At 34.8% G+C, this 18,806-nt stretch overlaps 1 pseudogene; it reads left to right on the top strand.

Annotated features, from left to right (window-relative positions):
• The window catches only part of LOC101719560 (insulin-like growth factor 1 receptor pseudogene), a 34,185-nt pseudogene extending 28,426 nt beyond the window's left edge, over nucleotides 1–5,759 (top strand).
• Nucleotides 5,760–18,806: the final 13,047 nt, after the last annotated feature.

Below are 18,806 nucleotides of genomic sequence, written 5' to 3'. Positions count from 1 at the left end.
TTTCTACTGAACAAACCTAAGAGTACATAATTTAAGAAAACTCAAGGAATAAACCTTGAATGATTTGGAATGCAAATCCATTCAATTTTAAATCTTCTTTCTCTGACTAAAATTTGAAACAGATTATGGAAAAATCTTGTTTCAAAGCACCCATCACAAAATCATAGAATTTTAATCTCAAAAAGACCTTAAAAGGTTAATTTAAAAATGGAAGAACCACAGTTAAGTGATATAAATTGACCTATTTATGATCATGCAACCAGTTAATGGCAGACAGAGATTTACTGACCTGTTAGGCCCATGCCCTTTACAACACATTATGCTGCCACACTGTTAGTAATGTCATTATTTTAGTCATTAATGTTATATTTAACAATAATTAATACATTTTATTAAGAATTTTAGGAGTTAGCCTCCTACCTCTCTGACCCATTCATTCTTTAGCAGTATTAACTGCTAAGTGGTAATAGAGAGAACACAATAATACCTCTTTAGTCTTACATGAAAATAAATGTCCAAGATACCCTCATTTATTGGCCTTGAAGACATCCCTTAAACTGGTTCTAATTCCTATTATTCATCTGTATTTTCCACCATTCCCTCATAGACTCACATACAGTTTAAGCATGGGTTGGCCTTTTTTATGGGAGGAATGCTTGATATTGCTTTGCAGAACTTTCTTCAAGACAAAACACACACACACACACACACACACACACACAGGATTTTTGGAATAGGCACATCTACAGTGGCAATTCTTTTATTCAGCTTTTTAATTTTGTCTTACAAAACAGCCTTTGTGTAATATCCACAGACATGCATACACATTTCCTATGTCTATGCTTTAACTCCGTTATTCCAAACATTTTCCTCATTTCATATTCAAATTCAACATATTCTCTCAAGACTCACATGCTCCCTGAACCTTGCTTCACTGCTCTAGGCAAGTTCTTCTGCTTTTTTCTAAAATATTATAGCATTTTTAACAAGTGTGTGTCACAGCTGGAGTTGAATAAGTTGTCTTACAATATTCTCTTACTTTTATATCAATGTTTCTGATTGATTTAAATATATCTCATCTTGACTTCACCTCCATAAAAATCTTACCTAATCTGGTCTATCTAAAATGATGCCCTCATCAAAATCCCTACTAATGCCAATATCCTTTTTGTAAAATGGGTTTTAGCTGGGGATTTAATTTGTAAAATTGGGCCGGGGATTTAGCTCAGTGGCACCATGCCTGCCTGGCAAGAACAAGGTCCTACATTCAATTCCCAGCACCCCCCCCAAAAAAAGACTCAGTTTAAAATGTTTTCATTGTTTATAAAATCCTAAAAATCATCTTGTTGGTTTGTTTACTTGTTCTTTTTAGTTCCTTGACCTTAAGATATAAATATAAAAACTATCACATCTGCTTTTAAAAAATATTTTTTATTATTGCTATATAGGACGGTGATATGATGGGGAGAATAAAACTTAATGGACTTCAAATCTTGACTCTGTCATTCATTCATTTCTTTTATTATTTTCCTTTGGAGAGAAAAGTTCAACTATTTACCTTACAATAATCTATCCTTGATAGATGATTGGAGATATTTATTACTATTTTCATCTTGCAGATGAATTGTCAGTTTCTAATGCTAAATTTACAGCTCAAGTTCTTTAATTAGTTAAGTGGCAGAGCTAGGTTTTGACCCAGAAAGTACAATAGGAAAGAGAACAAGAAGTGACATGATCTCCATCAATCTAGAGCTTAAGTTTCCTAAGGGAGTCATATTAACCAAATACCTCCCACCAAATTAATGCCAAAGTATAGCTTTCAGTTCCATGAAAAATAAGTATACCAGAGAGAATATATCAATAGTGAAAATCCACCCAAGGTTGTCAGGAAGGGCTTTCCTGGCACAATGAAAACTGTTGAAATCTAAAAAGATGAGTAGGCAATTCCATGTGCAGGAATATTTATGGAATTCTAAAAGTACCAGGTAATAAAGAGAAAGAATAGAGAAGACACCTATGGACCCAAGTCATTCAGAAGTGCATGGATATGTTGAGTATTTTGTTCTTCCTCATGATAGCAATGGGAAATAAATAAAAAACTGTTAAACAGAGGCAAAAAGTAATATGACCAGAGCTAGATTTTGACCCTAGAAAGTACAAACAATGTCAAAGTCAATGCTATGGTTTAATCATTCTGATATATTCTACCTCACTCTGGTTAATCACACAGGCTTTCAACACTGAAAAAAAAAATGAATCATGTAATTGCTCAAATGGACATAGAAAACATCAAACAATTGCTCTAACTTCAGCTACCTATTTCCTTATCCAGGAAAATTATATCTGGCCTTATGGGAAAAGTAGCTTCATCAGCCTCTAGAAGTGCAATGAAGAAGTATTCAAGTACACCCGGTTCCTTTAAAATTCTCACTGGTCTTACACGTATGCAAATTAGTCTACAGCCAATTACATTTTATCTCTTGCATTCATCTAGCATCCATTGCTGCAGTCTTAAATTATTTTCCCTTGTGTTCTCTTCTTCCTTAGCATAAGGAAGACCAGGTAGCACTTGCTTTACAATAACATCTACACTAGATTTTGGTGGCTTTAGAGTCTTTTGAGTCTTTCATCCATCATTAGCAGCTTCCTGGTCAGAGTGGTCTGTTGAACATCTGTTTTGGCATCTTTCTCAACCCTGCTGATCATGGAGTGAAGATTACTGGCGTTCGTGTCAACTTCCATGCTACAAGAGAGTGTGCAGTGGAAGTCTAGCGTGTGATTTTCTGCCTGACCATGACCCCACTCTCAGCTCTCCTGTGGCCTCTCAGGTGAACCAGACTCACCTTGCACAGCAGTTTTACTCCACAATTGCAAAGAGAAAATAATAGTTCATGAGAAAAAACACTATGTTTTGAAAATAAATATTTACGTATTGTAAAGACGACATATCTTACTTTAACAATTTATAAATTGTAGCAATTTTAATAAAAATTCCAATGAGATTTTGGTGACAGTAAGTGTATAAACTGAACCATAAGAACCTTTGGAAAAACTAACAAAAATAGCTATGGAATTGGGGGAATGGGAGACAGAGACGATATATACTCCTATACATCCAGCTATCTTATGAAGTTTCTGTTTAAACATCACTGTACTGACTTTTATGGTTTTCTGGTAAGTCAATTTGCCAGGACTTACATACATTCAGAAACCTCTTCCTGGTATTTCTCTGGACAATTTTGTAACATTAAGTAGGAAAAAAAGAAAGGAAAGTAAATTGACCAATAGATATTGGGAAATGTTCTCACTTGTAAGTAATCCTAGATGATAGATACATAGATATTGAGAAAGAATTAATAAAATCTGTTAATGAATGATATTTTAAAAAGCATATTCCAAGAGAGAATCGAAGTTGCTCACAGTTTCTGGAAACAATGTCTTCAGTATGCATCAAGTTATTAATGTTCATACCACTGACAGAAATTTTACCTTCTATAACCTAATTAAAATAAATAATCAAAGTCATCAATTCACACATAAGAAATTCCAGATCGAAGTCATTTCTAACAGGAAAAATTTGAGATTTTAGTGTATTAGTTAAATCAATGATTCATATCATTTAAATGTTTTTTTTGTATTAGCCTGTGTGATTTCTTTTTTTTTCAATTCATTGAAGTATGTGGTGGGGAGAAAGGGCCTTGCTTCACTTGCCCCAAAAGGGAAGTTGAGAGTTGCTTCTGAAGCTGAGAAGCAGGCTGAGGAGGAGGAGGCCAAGTACAGAAAAATGTTTGAGAATTTCCTGCACAACTCCATCTTCGTGCTCAGACCCCAGAGGAAGTGGAGAGATGTTATGCAAGTGGCCAACACCACCATGTCCAGCTGGAGCAGGAACACCACGGCGGCAGCAGACAACTACAGTGTCACAGACCCAGAGGAGCTGGAGACAGAATATCCTTTCTTCAAGAGCAGAGTGGATAATAAGGAAAGAATTGTCATTTCACACCTCTAACTTTTTACTTTGTACCTCATTGACATCCACAGCTGTAACCACAAGGCTGAGAACCTGGGCTCCAGGGACTCTAACTTTGTCTTTGCAAGAATCATGCCTGCAGAAGGAGCAGATGACATTCCTGGCCCAGTCAAGTGGGAGTCAAGGCCTGAAAACTCCATCTTTTTAAAGTGGCCAGAACCTGAGAACCCCAATGGACTGATTCTAATGTACGAAATAAAATATGGATCACAAATTGAGGATCAGAGAGAATGTGTGTCCAGAGAGGAGTACAGAAAGTATGGAGGGGCCGAGTTTAACCGGCTGAAACCAGGGAACAATACAGCCCGGATTCGGGCTAACTCAATGTCTGGGAATGGGTCGTGGACAGATCCGGTGTTCTTCTAAGTCCCGGCCAAAACAACGTATGAGAACTTCATCTATCTGATCATCGCTCTGCCAGTCCCCATCCTGTTGATGGTGGGAGGGCTGGTGATAATGCTGTACGTCTTCCATAGGAAGAGAAATAACAGCAGGCTGGGGAATGGAGTGTTGTACGCCTCTGTGAACCCAGAGCACTTCAGTGCTGCAGATGTGTATGTTCCTGACGAGTGGGAGGTAGCTCGGAAGAAGATCACCATGAGCCAGGAGCATATCACCATGAGCCGGGAGCTGGGGCAAGACTCCTTTTGGATGGTCTAAGAAGGCGTCACCAAGGGCGTGGTGAAAGACGGACATGAAACCCAGGTAGCCATCAAGATGGTGAATGAGGCCGCAAGCATGTGTGAGAGGATCGAGTTTCTCAACGAGCCTTCCGTGATGGAGTTCAATTGTCACCACGTTGTTCAGTTGGTGGGCGTGGTGTCCCAGGGCCAGCCCACGCTGGTCGTCATGGGACTGATGACACGGGCGGGGGTGGGGGGGATCTCAAGAGCTATCTCTGGTCTCTGAGGACGCAAATGGAGAATAACCCAGTCCTAGCACTCCAAGCCTCAGCAAGATGATTCAGATGGCCGGAGAGATTCCACATGGCATGGCATACCTCAACGCCAACAAGTTTGTCCACAGAGACCTTGCTGCCCGAAACTGCATGGTGGCTGAATATTTCACAGTCAAAATTGGAGATTTTAGGATGACACGAGATACCTAGGAGACAGACTACTACCGGAAAGGAGGGAAAGGGCTGGTGCCTGTGCGCTGGATGTCTCCCGAGTCCCTCATGGATGGAATCTTCACCACTCATTCGGATGTCTGGTCCTTTGTGGTTGTCCTCTGGGAGATTGCCACCCTGGCTGAGCAGCCATACCAGGGCTTATCCAATGAGCAAGTCCTTCGCTTGGTCATGGAGCGCAGCCTTCTGGACAAGCCCAACAATTGCCCTGACGTGCTGTTCGAGCTGATGCGCGTGTGTTGGCAGTACAACCCCAAGATGAGGCCTTCCTTCCTGGAGATCAGCAGCAGGATCAAAGACTAGCTGGAGCCTGGCTTCCGAGAGGTCTCCTTCTACTACAGCGAGGAGAACAAGCAGCCCGAGCCAGAGGAACTGGACCTGGAGCCCGAGAACATGGAGAGTATCCCCCTGGAACCCTCAGCCTCCTCATCCTCCGTGCCGCTGCCTGACAGACACTCAGAACACAAGGCCTAGAATGTCCCGGGCCCCGGAGAGCTGGTCCTCCCTGCCAGCTTCGAGGAGAGACAGCCTTATGGGCACATGAATGGAGGGAGCACGAGCGAGAGGGCCTTGCCCCTGCCCCAGTCTTCAACCTACTGATCCTGAATCCTGCATCCTGTGCAAACAGTAATATGTGTGTACACTCAGCGGCAGGTCAGGGGAGAAAGAGTTTTAACAATCTATCCACAAGCCTGCTGTACCTCAGTGGATCTTCAGAGCTGCGCTGCTGCCCTGGAGACTGTTTCTCTGCAGTAAACACTTAGGGATGTTCCTTTTCTCAAAAAAAAAAAAAAAAAAAAGTAATTCATTAAGTTTATTGGTACACCTCATCACACAAAGAATGGCTGCTATCAAGAAATCAACCAATAACAAATGCTGTCAGGGGTGTAGAGAGAAAGGAACCCTTCTCCATTGTTGGTGGGAGTGTAGACTGGTGCAACCATTGTGGAAATCAGTATGGAGATACCTCAAAGAACTAGGACTAGAGGTCCCATTTGACCCAGCTATTCCCCTACTGGGAATCTTCCCCAAAGAATTAAAAGAATCATACCACAGTGATATATGTGCACCTATGTTTATAGCTGCACAGTTTGTAATAGCTAAAGCTTGGAAACAGCCCAAGTGCCTATCGACTGGAAACTGGATAAAGAAGATGTGTTTTTTTTTTTTATAAAATGGAGTACTACTCAGCCATAAAGAATGAGAAACTAGAGACATTTATAGCTAAATGGATGCATATCTAGGCCATACTCTTAAGTGAAATAAATAGGACACACATGTGTAAATACTGTATAGTTTCTCTAGTGTGAGAAACTGAAAGCGTAAATAAGGATGAAAATGATTAAAATGAATAATTGATAATTTGAAATAGGGAAAGGTCCAAGGGTTTGGGGGTGGCGGGAGGGGAAGGGGAAAGGGAAGAAGGGAAAGGAAAAATTATGAGAAAGAAAAAAATGAAATCAAAGTCTATATAAATAGGGAACAGTGGAGGGGGTGAAGGGTGCACAGGTAATGGGAGGAAAAATAAGAACTAAGATACATCATGTTAGGTACAAACACCCAATGATAAATGTAAATGTATTATATATCTAAAATGTACCAATAAGTATATAAATAAATGAAAAAAAGTTTATTGGTACATTTTAGGTATACAATATGATGACACTCATCATTGGGAACATGTACCTTTACATGATGTATCTTGGTTCTTAATTTTTTCCCCCTTCCCCTGCCCTCCTTCAACCCCTCCACCCCTCCCTATTTACAAAGACATTGTTTCTGTTTTTTCCTTTTTTCATGTTTTTACCTTTCCCTTCTTTCCTTTCTTCTTCTTCCTTTCTTCCCCTTCCTCGTCCCCTTTGGACCTTTAGTTAAACTTTGGAAACAGCCCAAATGCTCATCAACTGATGACTGGATAAGGATGTGGTCTTTTTGTAAAATGGAGTACTACTCAGCCATAAAAAATGAGAAACTGGAGACATTTGTAGCTAAATGGACATTGGGACATATTCAAGTGAAATATCATTTACATTTTAAAAGTGAAGTTTAATAAATGCCAATGACATGTATAAATATATATGATAATAATAATACCAAGATCATTTTCCAAGATAATGTCAGTTATAAAAAAAAGATGAAAATAAACTAAAATTCATTGCCTTGGGGATAAAATCTGAATATATAATTCCTATGTTTGCATTTTAATACATTATTTACATAAAAATACAGTGATAATTTTGGAGTGAAATTACTTGTTCTGCTAAATGAAACATATTTTCATAATCTCTTCTTAATATATATTTCTGAGACCATGTATTGATTGTATGAGATTTATTACAAATATCAAAATTATACTGTTTACCTTTTGGGAACTATCTAGAAATTATAAATATTGGCACAAAATTTAAAGCAGAGAAATAGATTTGAGAAGTAATTTTGTACATTTTCCACATTTAAGAGAACAATGGTAAATTAGATTTAAAGTACATGATAATGGGATATATAATGTTAGTGCACCACAGAGTGAGTGGAAATGACTCTAAATAAAACACCAGGGAGAAGGTGTCAAAAGTTGTGCCTAAATCTAATACACTAAATGCTGCAGCATGTTTTAAATGTCTATAATGGATGTATCACATTTCTACCTCAGCAAAGAAGAATTTGTTAAAGATTTGTGATTTTATAGGCTCTGCAAACAAAATGGAACACAAATATGATATGGTCAATAATGTTAATCACTCTTTTTAAGATGTGTGTTCATTTCAATAATAAAATCTTGACTTCTGGATCAAGTCTTTACAAACCTTTGTGTGCACCCAATAGCTTTTGCAGTATTTGTCAGTAAATACTTTGATTCTAAGACAAAATTTCAATTATATTTTAAATACTTATCCATATGTAAAATAAGTATTTTGAATATATGTTTTAGGATGAAGTGGTGAATGGGGATGGTTTAAACTTTATCATTTTTCTTCATAAGTAAATAGAAAAGAATCACAGTTCTTTAAGCAGTTTATTGGTTCTGACTGCTTATCACAGTATGACCACTTGCAATTGTCCCAAATTCTAGACATGGCTCACCAATGCGTCTTCTCAAACAATGTAATACAAGTATAACTATAACCTCAGGGAAAAATGAAATTTAATAAGTGACATCTAAACAAATACTCCTAATTTAATTAGGAATATTTACTAATTAGTATTTAGTATTTTAGTATTTAATTTGAAGCTATGGAGAAGCACATTTTATATAATGTATGTTTCCACATATATGTAAAATCTAAAATTCTTGAACTTTTAAATGTCAGTGGAATTGATTTCATAAATTTATTTTATATATAATTTCAATATCATCAATAAATCTATCAAATAAGTCATTTAAGTCATTTAAGCCAGGAAATACCATGATGCTTAATAATTAAAAGATTTAATGGAATGGGGAATTATATATTTTTTGGAATGGGTTTCTGTATTCTTCAGTATTTCTGTATATTCTATATAGTAGCAGCTTTCCTTATTACTGTTGAGACTAACTCTGTGGTTACAAAAGAATTTATAAATCTAATTATTTCATCACCAATTTCTAAAATTGTCACTCTTTTGAAATATACCCCCAAGATGATCCAATCATTTTGAAGCCAGCATGCTAAAGAAGCCCTATTTAGAAGTGAGATGGATGAAATAAAAAAATATATATTTTATGTATTCAAATATATGTACACATTTTATATCACCTGCAGGGATTTTTCCATTACAATCTGATCAAAGATTACTCAATAAGAGCAACACCACTCCCTAGAGAACTTCCAGTGTTGTCTTTGAAATAGAATGTTTTAAGCTGCCACTAAAATAGAACTAGGTAAAAAGAAAAAAGAAAAAAGCAGAAATTGTAGTAACTCCTTTTTAATGCAAAATGCAAGGAAATTGGTGATATATATGTATTTAATGGAAAACAAATCCCCCAAATGAATATATTCTCCACAATTTGATTTGAACTTAATGATTCATAGAATTTTATTCTACCCAGGTAATTGGAGTATACCTCTGACAGTTACTAGTAAAATCTTTGTTTCTGGAAATTCTGTTCAATTACCTGAATTTTCAATCTTTTGGTCCCACATATACCCAATGTATGAAGATAAGTTTAAGTAGTAGAGATCAATTGGTAATTGTTGTGTCAGTCAGTTTCTGTCAATATGAAAATACCTAAGATAATCAACTTATGAGGAGGAAAGTTCAGATGGTTTCAAAGTTCTCAGCTCATGGTCACTTGCCTTTGGGCCTATGGTGTGTCTGTATATGGTGGGTGGGGTTAGAGCAAGCAAACAAAGGAAAGAGAAGAGAGGGAACTGGGGTCCTAATATCAACTTCAAGGGCAAGTCTATTCCCAATGATCTAACACTCTTGCACTAGAGCTCATCTCAGAAAAGTTCTGCTATGTCCCAGTAGTGTCATGGGCTAGTGACAAGGTTTTCAACAGACACTTGAACATTGGGAGACATCTAAGATCCAAACTATAGCAGTCAGGGAACTTTTCTTTTTTAACTTAACTTTTTATTTACTTTGCATTATGTGTGCTAGCACCAGGTTAAACATTCTAGTTAAATATTTAATTCAGAAATTATATGCAAGAGAAAAACAGCACTATAACAATTTTAATGGGTTGGAGTAATGTAAACTTGAAGTCAAAGGCAAAAAATATTTTAAATGCTTATTTTTCTGAAATACAGCAAGGCCAACTAAATTGCTGAGAACTTGAAAAGAACTGAGAAATTTTAGAAACTAATTGTTGAAGTTGATAAAATTTTTATTAACTCTCAATTGTAATTTAAGGTCATAATAAATTTCAATGTTTTAATCTTGTCATAAATTGGACTTTGAAAGCAGTACAGCACCTATTTTTCTTCAAACTAACAAATTTATAACTGGAGATATAACTAGAGTATAAGCTCAGCGTGAATAAAGCTCTAAATTCAATCCCCAGCACACACACAGAAATTTGTATACAAATAGCTACTGTTTAAAAGTCTTCTACATAAGATAATTTTCTTTCTGTGTCTGGTTTATGTCCCTTAACATAATGTTTTCCAGGTTCATCTATATTATCACAAATAACAAGTTTGCCTTCTTTCTAATGCTGAATATTGTTTCACTGGATATATATTCGGCACATTTTCTTTGACTGTTAATAGACACAGATCAATCCTGGATATTGTAAAGAAGGTAGCAGTGAACATAAGTGACCATATATCCTTTTGACCAACTGATTTCAGCTTTTGGGATACATACTCAGAAGTGGAATTGCTAGTTCATATAGAAACTCTATTTTTAGTTTTTATAGGAACCCCATACTGTTTTCCATAACAGCTGAACTAATTTACATTTCCACCAACAGTGTACAAATGACATCTGCTCTCACAGTCTCCAGTACCGTTTCTTTCCCTTCCCACTATTTGTAGAAATAGACTAAAAAAAGAATTCTCACTGTAGGACAGCCTTGTACCAGAATATTGAAATTTTCCATCTGCCTTAGAGTAACATGAAAGTTTCTTTACTTGATGTACAAAAAATGTCCATTAAACATTTAATGCAAGCTCAGAATATCCATGAAAAAGATTAAGTTTAAAAGTTGGAAATATCTTTCACATTCCCTTCCATCTTGAGACCCAGGTATACAGCAGTCTATATCTCCAATGGAAACTATTGTATCTTAATATGATAGCTACAAATCTGCAAGTAGCAGTAGTAATGTTTTTGAATGTTCTGTTTACCTCTTTTGACACTGAAGAATAAAATTTTTCCTAAGAAGAACTGAGCATATCAAACAGGCAGCAGTTGTAATGGCACAGTGAATTTGGGGCTGTGTGTCCCTTAGAATCAATTCCAAGGACCAAAACATTTTGGGAAGTAGGGAATGCTGAGAACTGAAGCTAATTGTGTACTTCAGACATTTCAAGATCAAATTTTCAATTTATGGATTATAATAAAAAGTAATCATAAGTAGGCAAAACAGTAATAAATGAAAACTACTAAAATTAGGAAACTAGAGATATTGAAAGAATTAAACTGAATTTAAACACTAGTGCTAAGAATAATATCTCACAAAATGCAGTTAACCCAGTCTGAGGAAAACATTGTGGCTGGAAAATTTCACACTGAGACAAGTTAATTCTATTATGTTCACGTCTTCTTTAAAATTTAGATTCTTCAGGCCCGTGTTCCAAAATACAACTTGCATAATCTTGTTCAAATAAAAGTATAATATTCTTGTAAGACAGTTCAAAAATGACAGCAATAACTAATTTAAGTATATAAAGGAACAGAAAATTCATTCAGGATAACTATAAAAATATGGCATAGTTTGAAATAAAATGAAGGACATAAATGAAGAATTGAAAAAACAGAGCAACAAGTTATATTATTAAATTAGTATATTTAATATCACATAAATATGTTTTATTGATACTAAGTCACACTTGAATGGAAGCATTTACATGTACTACATATTCCTTTATTTAGCAATTTACTTTGAAATTTTAATTATAATATATTACTTATTAATGTGTATAAAGATATAGATGGAAATATTTTATTGTGATTTTTACATTAATAAAATTATGAAAAATAAAGTAGTGGTTGTTATAAGATTATTTTATATACTGTTTTGAAACCATTAAAATAAACGTAACAAAACAAGAGAACAATTTCTTAGGTTTGATCATCGTGACATTTCTTACTATGTGCAATACAATTCTGTAGTGAAGAGGGAGAGGGAACTGGTTGTAAACATTCTTTTTGAAGTTAAAGAAGTGTCATTTAGGAGTTGCTGATATAATATCATTTTAGTAGTAGAGTACACTTTCTTCAGTTGAGGAAAATTCCTCAAATAAGCTCTCAAGTTATGAAAATGATAGGCAAACAACTAACAGTTTTGGGGAAAATGATGGAGTTATTTTTAATCTGAATAAAGAAGTTCAGATGAGATAAGGTTTGCTCTGTTTATTAATATATTTCTATATTTCATTCTCAAGGTTGGGCCTAAGTCAAACACTGCAAGAGAAATACTAAAACTAACCTTGGCTTTCTACTTGGAAGAAAGACTCCATGAGTTCTTGCCTGTAGGTCATGCAATTAATGGCCTTTCCCTGGGCCCTGTGGTTTAAAGGGCCCTTCCACTGTCTTTAACTGTGCAGATAAGAGTGAAAGAGCATAATGTGGTGCACGGAACCTGGGCATAACAGGGTCAGCCAATATGCAGTGTGGCATCACCAGGTTGCATGACCATCATTTGCTCACTGTACATTACTTAGCTCCAGTTTATTTATTTTTAAATTAATTTGTTAAAGTCCCTATGAGTTAAAATAATAATATCTTTTAATATACAATTGGCAGAGTTGATATAGTCTTTCTTTCTATAACTGCTATCAAGGGTTCACTTAATAATTATGGCTTTCTTCCATCACACATTTCCCTTAACTCTGCCAACACTTTCATTCCTCTGTGTTTTTTACTTGGTAGAGTGACCCACATTTTTATTTCTAATGGATCCATTCCTTAGTCATTCACTCATTATTGAGTTGGCACATTTTCTGTTGATCTTAATAAGTAAATAATCATGCTAAATTATATACGTAAACTTCATAACACTTTTATCTATTGATTTATATGCACAAGCAGCCACAAATGGTCAGGGATCTTCTCAATTCCAATGTAATGACATTATAGCTGTGTTCCTTGATGAAGCTTTCGTCTTTGGAAAAAAGAACTTCTCACCTCTGAATTTCAAGGCAAGGGATTATAAAGAGTTATTCTGTAAGTGGGTGTTAGTTACAATAGTAGCAGGTCATTCCCACTTCTGTTCCTTGATTTCCAGGCCTGAATATTATTGCTATTGTGGAAATAGCACCATATGTTGATTTCTAATATGAAGCATATACCATACATTAAAAGAAAACCCTGTATCATATGTATTATTCAAAACTCACTCAATTTATGTACAATTCCTTTCATGATTTTTAAAAATATTTATTAGTCCATGTTTTCAGTACATAATGATTGTAATATAATTGGGAGGGAGTTGGTCTATGCCACCTCTAGATCTTGTCACAATTTCCAAAAGATCTATCTCCCTGTTTCCTATTATCTACCTTGCTCTTTATATTATTTGTACTTCAGATTTCTCCATGAGAGAAACCATGAGATATTTAATCTTGTGTGTTTGATTTATTTAATTTAACACTATTGTGTCAAGGTGCATCTGTTTTCCTGAAAATGTCTCAAATTTATCCTTCTGTATAAGGCCAGAAGCAATAGATAAAGTTACCATGGACTGAAATCTCTGATATCATAAGCCAAAATAAATTTCCACTGTTTATTTTCTCAGGTATTTTTCTCATAGCAATCCAAAGTAACACAAAGGACAACAATTATTTGACTCATGTTGTCTTTCAAAATGTGCTACATATCTAGAAATTCTAAATAATTCTAAATAAATGTTTGTGAATGAAGTAATGAATGAACCAATAAATGTGAGATAGAGCTCATGCCTTATCATAAAGGATAATTTTGATGGAGCCCAATATTGATTATCATGGATCATAATAATCTACTGGCTAAAATTCAAAATGTGCCTACTTCTCTATCCAGAGAATAAAAAACCTAAGGACATTTAAGAACTTTCACAATTCAGTATCACCCATTTGGGATTGAGTTGAAATATACTGTATAGTACCATTTGACCTTCTTCATTGGGAAGAAGACTTTGCTCATTACCCCATTAATTTTCCAAAAATATTCCAACACTAAAGTACATCTCTTTTCATTGTTAGATTTATTTTTCTGTATAGCAAAGGATCAACCATTCTCACAACTTATAACTACAAACCTTTGAGAAACTGTCCTATGGAAGAATTAAAATAAAATAAGCAGTGGTAAAGAGTTTAAACAAAAAACTACAAAACAAATGTTTGAGTGATTTATTTGGATCTTCTTGTAAGTTTTCTAGAATTATTTGAAATATTATTTTTCTCATATTAAAATATTGTCATATAAAATATTACTGGACCATATATGTTCATTCATCTTTTGGAAGATGTGTGGAATTTTAACTGTATTTCTTCATATGTTTCAGATAAATTCTTTGCCACTTTGAGTTTATGAATGTAAAATCAAGATTGCACTACTGCAACTATCAGTAACATCTCAAAAGTATTGCTCATTAGTTATCAACATGCTTTTGTTAATGATGGATCCTTTGGCAGACACTGTGGTTGACTCCTCCAAATCAGTCTTCCCTCATGGTACCAAGAGCCCTGACTTGGTAAAGAAATCCATTTACACATGTATTCACTCAAAATTTATGTTAAATAATGTTAACTGGGTTTCTAAGGTATATGTTGTTCCACTCACCTTATCAGAGAGTAGTGAGGTCATAGTTATTTGATAAAATTTTGGTCAATGAGACAGGGATGGAAATATTCCAGAGGGCTTCTTGGAGAGGGTTCTTTGTTCTAAAAAAAAATAAGAGATGAACATTTACTTTGAATGAACATTTTGGGACTGTATATAAACACTGACACTATCTTGCAGTCAATAAGACAAAATTGACATCCTGAAGAAAGGATATTAAGAGATTAAAAATAAACCTAAATATATCCATGTGTGATTGAATCACTCAATCGAAATCTAGAATTATCTGTTTTTGTTATACTTTTGCCTGGTTTATGTAGTTTTTGATATTTTATTTATTCCATCATTATCTACCTATTAAGAAATATGATATTTGAGGTGGAGTGAAGGTAGAAAGAAATATATAAAATATCTGAATTTATTTTAACTGTAAATTTTTCATACTATTATCAAATTTTTCATAACCAGTTTTCTCTTTGACCTCACAATTAATGTAAATTTCAGAATATTCACTTAAGAAATTTTAAAATCTCATTTTTAAAAGTTTGGTATATTTCATAAAACTATGAAATAGGTTTGTTTTATTCTTGTGCATAAAGATTATAACTGATCACTTTTTCAGTACTTTTTAATATATTTTTATGTAATCATTACTCAATACTCTGACATGTAATATTATTATTAGAGTTTCTGTCTCTGTTTTTATTATAAAAGTCTTCTGGGCCTGTGAAAAATATAATTTATTAAAATGTAATAAATGTACATCTAACTTTAACCTCAATATGTGAAAATCTATGAAAATTAGATATACTGTTTGACATTCATAATATCAATCTTTGAAAGTCTCACCTATCAAACGTGAAAATATACATACTTACCAAATTATATAAAGCATCTTCTGTATAATGTACATGTTTTACTTTAAAGAGACAGGTGTATGTAATTTTAATGTCACCCTCTGAATCACCAAAAAGTACCCTGGCAATCAGTGGAAAGGTTTAATAGGTTTTCTGTCTTGTTCTTAATTTGCTGAAATTACAAAATCAATACTTGCAGTTGTAGCTGCAGTTACCCGTTTTACTGCTTTAAGATAAAGTCTACAAGAAAGTAACCTTCACTTTCAATTTGTAGCTGAGAACATCAGGTTGTTCTTGGCCACTACCTAAACAGCCTGTTTTCTGCTGTCCTCTATAAGATATTCCAAATGTGTTGTGGCTCCATTTCCAAGGAGGTACATACTAAGAGGAACTGTGATTAATACAGAAGAAGCAGGAATTTGGAGTTCTATACTTTTCCTTTTCCCCTTCCTCTTTTTAGCTCACTGATGTGACTTTCATTTCGACAGGTTAAACTCATCTGAACCTTTACTATCATTTTCAACTCTGGATGACAGATGAGCATCCAATGTTCACACATGCTCTTCACTCAAATAAGAAACAATTTCTTGCCGGGGATTTAGCTCAGTGGTTTCGCCTCCTGCACGAGGACCAGAGTTCGGTCCCCGGTACCAAAAAAAAAAAAAAAAAGAAGTAATTTCTACCGTCTGAACTCTGTTTTACCTATAAGATACTTGTTATAAGGGCACATTCCTGCCATTTTTGAGATAATTCTTCCCAGCTAAAGTCAAGTTAATACAAAGTAAAGAAGTAAATATATTTCTAAGATTTAGTTTGGAAAAAATGTGATAGATCATTTACTTTGAAATGTCAAAGATACTGAAAGTGACAAGAGGATTTTGAGTATTAAAACTGTACAAGTTCTTTTACTATAGTAAGTCACTATAAACATGGGCAAGTTTGCTACTGAAACCTCAGAATTACAATGTTTATCACATAATCTTCCATGTGCACATTTTTTAGTGTCATATCCACAGTCTGTGTACAAGAAAAGTTGAGAAATTTGAGCTTGTTAACTCAAATGTCTTGATTTCAATCCACATATTATGAAATGTTCTGCTGGTGCAGGGTACTTAGTAGAAAAGGGACAAAGTGCAGATAGCGGTTCATCTCTCTACCTGTACCTCCATGATATTTTACTCTCAACATTTTCTTGGCTGCAAACCCACAAACATTTCCTATTTGATTATCTCATGATCAGTATGTTTGAATTATGATTGTAGTAATTGTATTCTTCCCTTGCTTTAGATGGTTACCAGATTCCAGAAGCAGAGAAAAGAGAATAGATTGGCTAACGAGAGCATTCTATTTTAATCTCTTTAGCTGCCTGTCCATTCTGATACACTACAGCTCCCTGAAGGAATGATTTCTTATTCATCTAGCACAAAACTGATTAAATACAAGATATTCAGTATACTTTCCAGAATGAATAAAGCCAGAACAAAAAATTAAACAAAACCTGACTTGGAATTTAAATTAGCATAAACTGCTGGAAATTTTAATAGCAATTTTACGTTTGCTTCTTCTAACAGATCCCCAGGATTCTATTTAATGAGGTAGAGGGGAAGCTCTATCATAGAACATGGGTAAGTTACTTCTACCTTACTACATTACATTGGATGGTATTTCTCAAACTATGCATTTTGAGCTTTTACTGAGTCATGAAATAGATTTAAGTGACTACTTATTGACTAGTATTGTTTGCTTTATAGAATGGAGTGGGATAAAATAGAACAAAATGAAATAGAACAAAGTAGAATACATCAGAATGTACATAGTTAAGGTCAGTTTTGTAAAAACATCCCATTAGGCATATAGAGTATTTGTGTATATACTTTATTGCAACTGATAATGCATATTTACTTGAGGATAGTGACCAAAAAAGTTCAAAAATATATAGAATATGAATCTGCCTACTCTATTAAACACCAAAAGTAATTTTAGCTTAGACAAAACAAAGTTTAATTTTTCTGAAGATTCTGATACAAACAAATTAGAACCAGGCTGGCACCTCCATGGGGTCAATACCTGTGTTCATCCTACCTTTTTGCCTTGCTGTTCTTAGAGGATAGCTCATTCATGTGAGCTAAAGAAGTCTACCTCATATCCTCATGTTCATATTTCAATAATTAAAATGAAAAATATGGAAATAAAAGAACATTACTCCCAAGTTTCCCTCAGCTCTTCACCTACTCCAGATGCTGTACCTAGTTCCAAGAGAAATTGAAAACTACCATCTTTTTCTGAGAAGCCACATACTGAGCTAAAAACTCACAGTTCAATTAATTATAAGAAGAGAAAATAGAAAGCAGTACATAAATTATAATCTTGATACATGCTTGGTAAACTTAAACATAATAGGAATCAGATCTTGATATATTCAGCCAGCTTAATCAGCTTTGAAAGTCAAGTCAACCTGGAGTACACTTGCTCTTTTCTTTCAATGTCCTTGTCAGTTCTATGAAAAATATCACACAGAGGTAAGCAGCTTCCTAGGCAATCAACACTGATCCCCATCTTCTGATATTTACACCTTTGTATGACTATCCCTCCTTTCCAACAAGTGAGGGCTGAGTGTGTACATAGTGACTCATTTATGACCAACAGAATATGGCAGAAATGATAGTATAGCGCTTCCAAGATTAAAGACTACAGGGATACTGAGACTTCTGTTTGGATTTCTCTTTTTTGTACATAGCCCCTCTCTCATCACTCATTCTTGGAAAGTTGTGGACAGGTCTAAGGAGAAGTCACATGATGAGGAACTGGTATCCCCTTCCAACATTTGTAGGGTGAACTATGGGGCAGATTCCCCAACCTTGCCTGGTTTCCAATGATGAAAGCCTGATGAGAAGTGAGCCCAATTCCTAATTCTAAGGGTTCTAAGCTAAACTGCACCTTAATTCTTGACACTCAGAAATTAAGATAATAAAAAGGTTCAAATTGTCAAGTTAAATCTCAAAAATAGAGCTAGCTTTACAAATGTTATCCAATCTGCAATCAGAAGCAAAATTTAAAAAAAAAGAGGAGTCACAAGTTTAAGGAGTTTATTTTTTCTATTGAAACTATAAAACTTAATTGTGTGAAGCATACAGACTTGATAATTTCCTAACTATGGATTCTGAATACAAGTAGGTGCAAACCATTACTTATCTGTTATATATATACTATTAAATACTAAGCATTCAAAAAGTTCTTCAAGAATGTACATTCTTGTTATTCCCTTCACCTTGAAGAAGGAAGTATGAAAAGGCCTGTGGCAGCCTGGATAAAACTGAACCCAGACAGCAATATCGATGTCTTATAAATGGTACTATTTTTAACTGTAGACCAGACATGTGGA

Source organism: Heterocephalus glaber, unplaced genomic scaffold, assembly GCF_053883595.1.
Source record: "Heterocephalus glaber isolate CG9 unplaced genomic scaffold, H.glaber_assembly_v1.0 deba00001553, whole genome shotgun sequence".
Classification (NCBI taxonomy): domain Eukaryota; kingdom Metazoa; phylum Chordata; class Mammalia; order Rodentia; family Bathyergidae; genus Heterocephalus; species Heterocephalus glaber.
This window is presented reverse-complemented; position numbering and strand designations above follow the sequence as displayed.